We start from the raw sequence: 6603 nt of genomic DNA, 5'->3' as shown, positions 1-6603 counted from the left end.
TTTTTTAAAACTGAAATATACCTTCTTTTTTGAACAAAACAGCACACGCGGCCCGTAAATTGACACAAAAACAACAGTATAATCTATAAAGGGTTTAATATACTGCTTTGTTGAGGGGGCTTTGAAACTGGCAGCAGGTTGTTGTCATTGTTTTGTGATTTTTCTGGAAGATTGAAGACAAATATTGGCTGAGAAAAAAGAAAAAAATAACTCCATCCAACAACTTCAGTAAAATGTCTTTTCTTCACAGAATTAAAGCTATAGCACCAATCAGTCTGCGGCATACGCTACATCTAAAAGAATCCCAACGTCATTTGAACAAATGTGACGTTATCTGGAGGAGAAAATGAAATAACATTAAAAAAAGAACGAAGCAACTGGAACCAAATAATAAATACAAAATCTTCAATCTGCAGTTTTTTCTTACAATATAATTTCTACAGAGCAGAAACAGTGATTTTAAAAAAACAAACTTTACTGATTCTGATCATAATAACTGGCACATTTCTTTTACAATCTCTGATGAAAGCGTCGACTTTAAACGAGAACAAATCTGTCAGCAGGTCAGTTTTCCAGTTCCTCCTCAGTCAGAGAGAGTGAGTGAGTGAGTGAGTGAATGAGTGAGTCCACATCAGTCAGTGCAAGTGTTGAGTGCATCAGTAGTGTGATCACCAACAATAAGTGGTGCCTTCAAACAGGAGTCGAGTTTTTACTGTGTTTTGTTTTGGTTTTTTTTTACGAGCCCAGTCACATTTTAGGGTGTTTAAAGGGATTTGTGCATCTCAATGTATGGCTCACTGAGCATAAAGGCCAACATCCATGTCTGTGAGTCCACTCTGGTCTAATAAGACGTTCCCACAGGTCAAAAAACCTCTAATCTAATCCCAAGTTTGCAAGGGTTTTTGACCGGTTTGAGTGTGTTTATGGTGCACGTTCCAGTTGTCGTCGGAAGACCCCGACACTCGGCTACTTTTACCGTTACTTACACTTATATGTTTCACATTAACTTTGTCGGAAACTGTAACGACTCACAAGTTCTGAATGGAACGCAACTTGTCATGATTGGCAAGCGTTAACCGTTAGCGGTCGCTTGCAAGCGAGGAGAACGTTGTGAGAAAAGTGCGTTTACGTCCTTCATGGTGTGCGCGGGCCACCGTAGCTGACTGAAAAGAGAGGGGGAGAGCGGAGGAGTTCAGAATTGTATGTGGCAGAAAGTTAATGAAAAAAGTAATATATTGCAATTTTAGTCGTATGGAGTTGGTCATTAAATTTGTCATGTGTTCCCCGAGTCCCGTTTGAAGGCACCGCGACTCCCGTCTGCTTTGATCCAGGTCCAGTCTGGGATCTCTGAAGCCGCAGAAATGACTTTTCAGACTCTGAAGACAATCCCAAAAAAGATTAAATATGACATTAACTTTGCATATAAGATATGCTTTCAACATTCTTTAAAAGATCTTGCAGCTCTCTAGGTCCTTGGGTTGAGAACGGTCGGCACAGCACTCAGTTTGCTTGGTGCTTTTCTCACACTCTCTCTTTATATTGTAGCAACGGTTCAAAGTCTCATCACATATATGCATATTAAAAAAAAAATAAATTGGCTCACTTCCAGGATAGTCTTCCTGAAACGTAACAAACCGCGATGGTTGTGCAGTCATGTGACTGAGCTGGTGTTATAAAGCAGTCCATCACAGGTGAAGCTCTTCACTAAAGTCAGCGTGGAAGTCTTCTATCAGCTGATACAGCTGCTTATGTGCTTGGCATGTGAAGACAAAAAAAAACCCAAAAAATAAAACAACTTCTCACTAAGACAATGTCACTTTAAACCTGCTCTCCTGCAGCTATTGCTTCTTGTATCTAGTGCAGCAGAAGAGATCTCGAGGGTCTGTAAAGGAAGTGGCTCGTGGGGGGGCACCAGAATTGGGTCGTGGGTGAGCGCCATATGCCCCTCCGCCCTCCCCCCTGCCCCCTCGTCACGGTCCATCTGTGAGCTGAGGATTGAGAGCGTGGAGTTTATTACTTCTCCTGTGAGTCACTCGATGTAGATGCAAAGCTGAGGCTCTGCGACGCCTGCAGTCATAACGGCTTGTCAATCACTGCAACCCCTGAAAGAGAGAGTGAGACAGAGAGAGACCAGAGGTGTCAAACTGGCGGTCCTCGGGCCACATGCTGCCCGTCACTTAATATCATGTCACGGCTTCCTTTCAGACACAGTGTGTGTGTCTGAGGCACAGCTGCTGATAGAATTTAGACAGAATGTAATACTAGTTAAAGCAGCTTTGTGCCAGCAGGTTGTCACGTGTTGATGTTTTCTGGCCAGGTCGCTTATGTGCAGATCAGTCAATATACTGATTTATTTTGCATCATACAAATGCTTTTATTGTGAAGTGCACATTATCCCATATCAAAACAAGCACTTTTACTTAACTTATTTACTTAATATCATCATGAATATCTTTTATTTATTGTGATATTATTGTGTTTTAATCTGAAACTGATATTGCCAAACCCTTACTGGGTCATTTGAGTTTGACACTCCCGATGTGGACAGAAAACTGGCATGTTTTTCAATTAAAAACGGCATTATCTTAGAATCTGAAGCATCGAGATTCACAATTTGACCAACACCATGTCAGTTTTTGAAACTGGAAAATCACAGACTTCACCTGTAACCAGGCTCCTACTGGATGATACCAGCTGTCAATCGCACATTGTCCTCTATCAACAAATGGAAAAAACTGACATATTGTCCTGTTGGAAAAGACCTGAAAGGATTTCTGTTCTGGTCTGTTCTGAAATCGAGTGTAAATGAAGCTTTTCATCCAGAGCTCATAGTTGATTTGTGGTCAATAAGAAGAAATAAAATAAGTAAAGTAGAGTAACTGTTATCTGCTCTAAAAGTCACAGTTCGTTGCCAGTCCAGAAGAAAAACACTACCCTGTTTTTTTTTTGTTTTTAAATATAAACTGCGTTACATGGATGTAGCCTGAGACGTACCTGCGTAGCTTCGTCCGTTGCTCATATTGGTGGGAATGAGACTCCACTTATCAATGGCAGGGTTGTAAAACTCTACTGAGGAGAGGTTACACGAGCCGTCATCTCCCCCAATCACGTACAGCAGTCCATTAATGGCACAAACACCTGGAGGAGAGACAGTTAAGTAAGTAAAGCCCAGGAAATATAATAGAAGTAGCAGATCGCCACCAGGGGGTGATTGCTGTTTGAATAGAGAACATGCTACAGCTTCAACTTCTCATTTGAGTTATAAAATCAGTGACTTAAAAAGAAAAAAGACTTATTTTGCCATTTCATTACGACTCCAACTATTAATTGAGAATTAAATTAATTGTCTATTATTTTTGATAACTGACTCATCAGTTTTTAACAAACAAATCACTCAAATTGAATCACTTTAACATTTGAGGACGTCATCATTTGGAGGTTTGGGAAACACGATTAATCGAGACAATAATAAACTGAAAATAATCCTAGAATGGATTCACTGGATGATGATGATGCGCGTCAGTGGGTGTAATCTCACCTGCATTCCTCCTACACATGTTCATGTCACAGACAAGTTTCCATGTGTTGGTCTGTGGGTCGTAAACCTCGACACTCTTCCTCACTAGAGGTCCATCGTGTCCTCCTGCTGCATACAGCTGACCGCACAACACACCCACACCTACACCAGGAGATGAATGAATGAGGACCAGTATACCAGTGTGAGATGGTGAGATCAAGTTGTATGTTTGTGCAAATATAGTTCATTTTATTAAAAGAAAACACGTTTTGTACAATTACAGGCCACCCACCAGGTGGCACTGTTACCCCAACAGTAAAACTGTAACCCTGTCAGACAACGCACAAACTAACAGAATTGCTACAGTACACTATGAATTTAAGTATCATTGTAAGTGTAAATTTGCTGTTGAATGTAGACAATGACACAAGAAATGTATGTTAAATGTTTCTGTCCCTACTGTGCAGTACATGTGTGTCTTTGTACGATTGAGGGCAGATTCTTAGCTCAAACCATCGTTGGGACGACATTTTTGCCAGTCCTCACAACTGCAAACTGTTTTTTGAAAGATTTACTTAAGAAGGTAAAAGGTCCAGTATGTGAGAAATAGTGACATCTACTGGTGCAACTGTAGATTTCTTACCCCTATCTTTAAATGTTACCCCCACGAACGACTTTTATGTTACACACTTATGAGTAGTATATTACTTTTCAGCAAATAAACCCCTCCTAAACGTTACACACTGGACCTTTAAGGTGAAGATGTTGGGTGAGAGAATTTAATTGTGTCATCACAACAATAGAACCATGCATCTGTGATTTTTGAACACTTCCGTTACCATCCTGCCGTTGCCGTCGCACACTTCTCATTACCGTAACTCCGAGACCATTTGTGATATCCAGACAATTCCAAAACTATGGACTTAGGGTTACAGCTAACAGCTGAGATTGCCACAGCACCCCCTCTCATGTGGAGGATACAGCAGTAGAAGATGGATACGTCCAATCACAGAAAAGATTCACCAACGTGTCGCACATTTGTGACGTCTTCTGAATATGAACTGAAATCTGAATCACACGTTTAACGGCTGAAATCAAAGAGATGTTGTTCTCAGTAAATATGAGTTTAATAATGATTCAAATATTCTTTCTTTTGCTGTGGAGGCGGATTTGCCTCCAGGTAAATGTGTGTGTGTGTGTGTGTGTGTGTACTCACTGGGTGAGGTGGGTGAGTTGCCTCCCCCCTCGGTGGAGGAAGTGGAGGGTGGCTTGGCGTCGACGGGCAGCGGGACGGGACGGGCCATCGGGGGAGGAGGAGGGGGAGGCAGCATGGGCGTCGGCAGGAAAGGGTTGTGAACCTTTCCCTGGGAGCTACCGATACGACTGAAGGCGGGGGTGAAAGGGTGGTGAGGGGGCACAGATTAAAAATATTAAATGTAATACAAACATATACAGTGTTTTATTATTAATATTTATGGAATAACGACAACAGGTCGGTCACATGGTTATAACCTGTAACAGCTCAACTTCTGTGCAGCCCTCTGAGTGTGTGTGTGTGTGTGTGTGTGTGTGTGTGTGTGTCAGCACTTTTCCGTGCTGGTCATAAAGAATTCTGCTGCTGTTGGCATTTTATCCTGCTAATCTATAAGCATAATACCACAGTACCTCGCTTCACCTCTCTGCCTCCTTCTGTCTCTCTCTCTCTCTACCTACACATATACTGTCCTCCACACACACACACATGTACATGCTGTTCCTTTACAGGTCACATGATCAGCAGTGTGTGGACTTTTCTGTCCAAAAATGCTCTCGTTGTTTTAAGTCACACACACAGTGACTTCAGAACAACAGTAAGAAGTGCTTTGAAATCCAAATTTGATATTATTTTTTGATAACGTGGGCGGTCCTGCTCAAACACTCATTAACGCCGGTTGTACCCCTAAGAATCCAGCAGAGGGCACACGTACAATTTGCTCTTGTCACGAATGACAATGTGATTTGGGTCACGATTATTTACAATCTTTAAAAAGTGGGTTCCTGAAAAGAAAGTTGTCAAATTCAATATAAGATCCAAGTAATTTGAACAGTATCAGATCCAAAGTAAGTATCTACTGATAACACAACCTCAAGTATCTACTGATACCGATACCACAACCTCAAGTATCTACTGACACCGATAACACAACCTCAAGTATCTACTGATACTGATAACACAACCTCAAGTATCTACTGATACCGATAACACAACCTCAAGTATCTACTGATACCGATAACACAACCAGCATCTACTGATACTGATAATACAACCCCGCATCTACTGATCGACAACTGATACCGATAACACAACCTCAAGTATCTACCGATACGATAACACAACCTCAAGTATCACTGACAATCGATACTGATACCAATAACACAACATCAAGTATCTACCATAACACAACCTTATCTACTGATACTGATAACACAACCATGAGTATCTACTGATACCAATAACACAACCATGATAGATAACACCTCATCTACTGATACCAAATAACACAACCTCAAGTATCTACTGATACTGATAACACAACCTCAAGTACTACTGATACCGACAACACAACCTCAAGTATCTACTGATACGACACAACCTCAAGTATCTACTGACACCGATAACACAACCTCAAGTATCTACTGATACCAATAACACAACATCAAGTATCTACTGATGCCGATAACACAACCTCAAGTATCTACTGATACTGATACAACAACCATGAGGTATCTACATTGATTCAATAACACAACACAGGAGTATCTACTGATATGATACACAACCATGAGCATCTACTTGCAACCAACTCAAGTATCTGCTGATACTGACAACACAACCTCAAGTATCTACCGATACCAATAACACAACCTCAAGTATCTACTGATACTGGCAACACAACCTCAAGTATCTACTGACCGATAACACAACCTCAAGTATCTACTGATATCGAGCACACAACCTCAAGTATCTACTGATACCGATAACACAACCTCAAGTATCTGCGATACCGATAACACAACATCAAGTATCTACTGATACCGATAACACA

At 41.1% G+C, this 6603-nt stretch overlaps 1 long non-coding RNA gene across 1 annotated transcript; it reads right to left on the bottom strand.

Moving 5' to 3' along the window:
* Window positions 1-79: 79 nt before the first annotated feature.
* On the bottom strand, window positions 80-4344 carry LOC122760631. Its single transcript, XR_006358452.1, has 3 exons — window positions 3539-4344; window positions 2995-3138; window positions 80-2102 (listed from the first exon to the last, which is right to left on the bottom strand). It is a non-coding gene; the product is annotated as an uncharacterized LOC122760631 (long non-coding RNA).
* Window positions 4345-6603: the final 2259 nt, after the last annotated feature.

This window comes from Solea senegalensis, unplaced genomic scaffold (genome assembly GCF_019176455.1).
Source record: "Solea senegalensis isolate Sse05_10M unplaced genomic scaffold, IFAPA_SoseM_1 scf7180000013839, whole genome shotgun sequence".
NCBI classification, from domain to species: domain Eukaryota; kingdom Metazoa; phylum Chordata; class Actinopteri; order Pleuronectiformes; family Soleidae; genus Solea; species Solea senegalensis.
The sequence above is the reverse complement of the archived record's forward strand: the minus strand, read 5'-3'. Positions and strand labels throughout refer to the sequence as shown.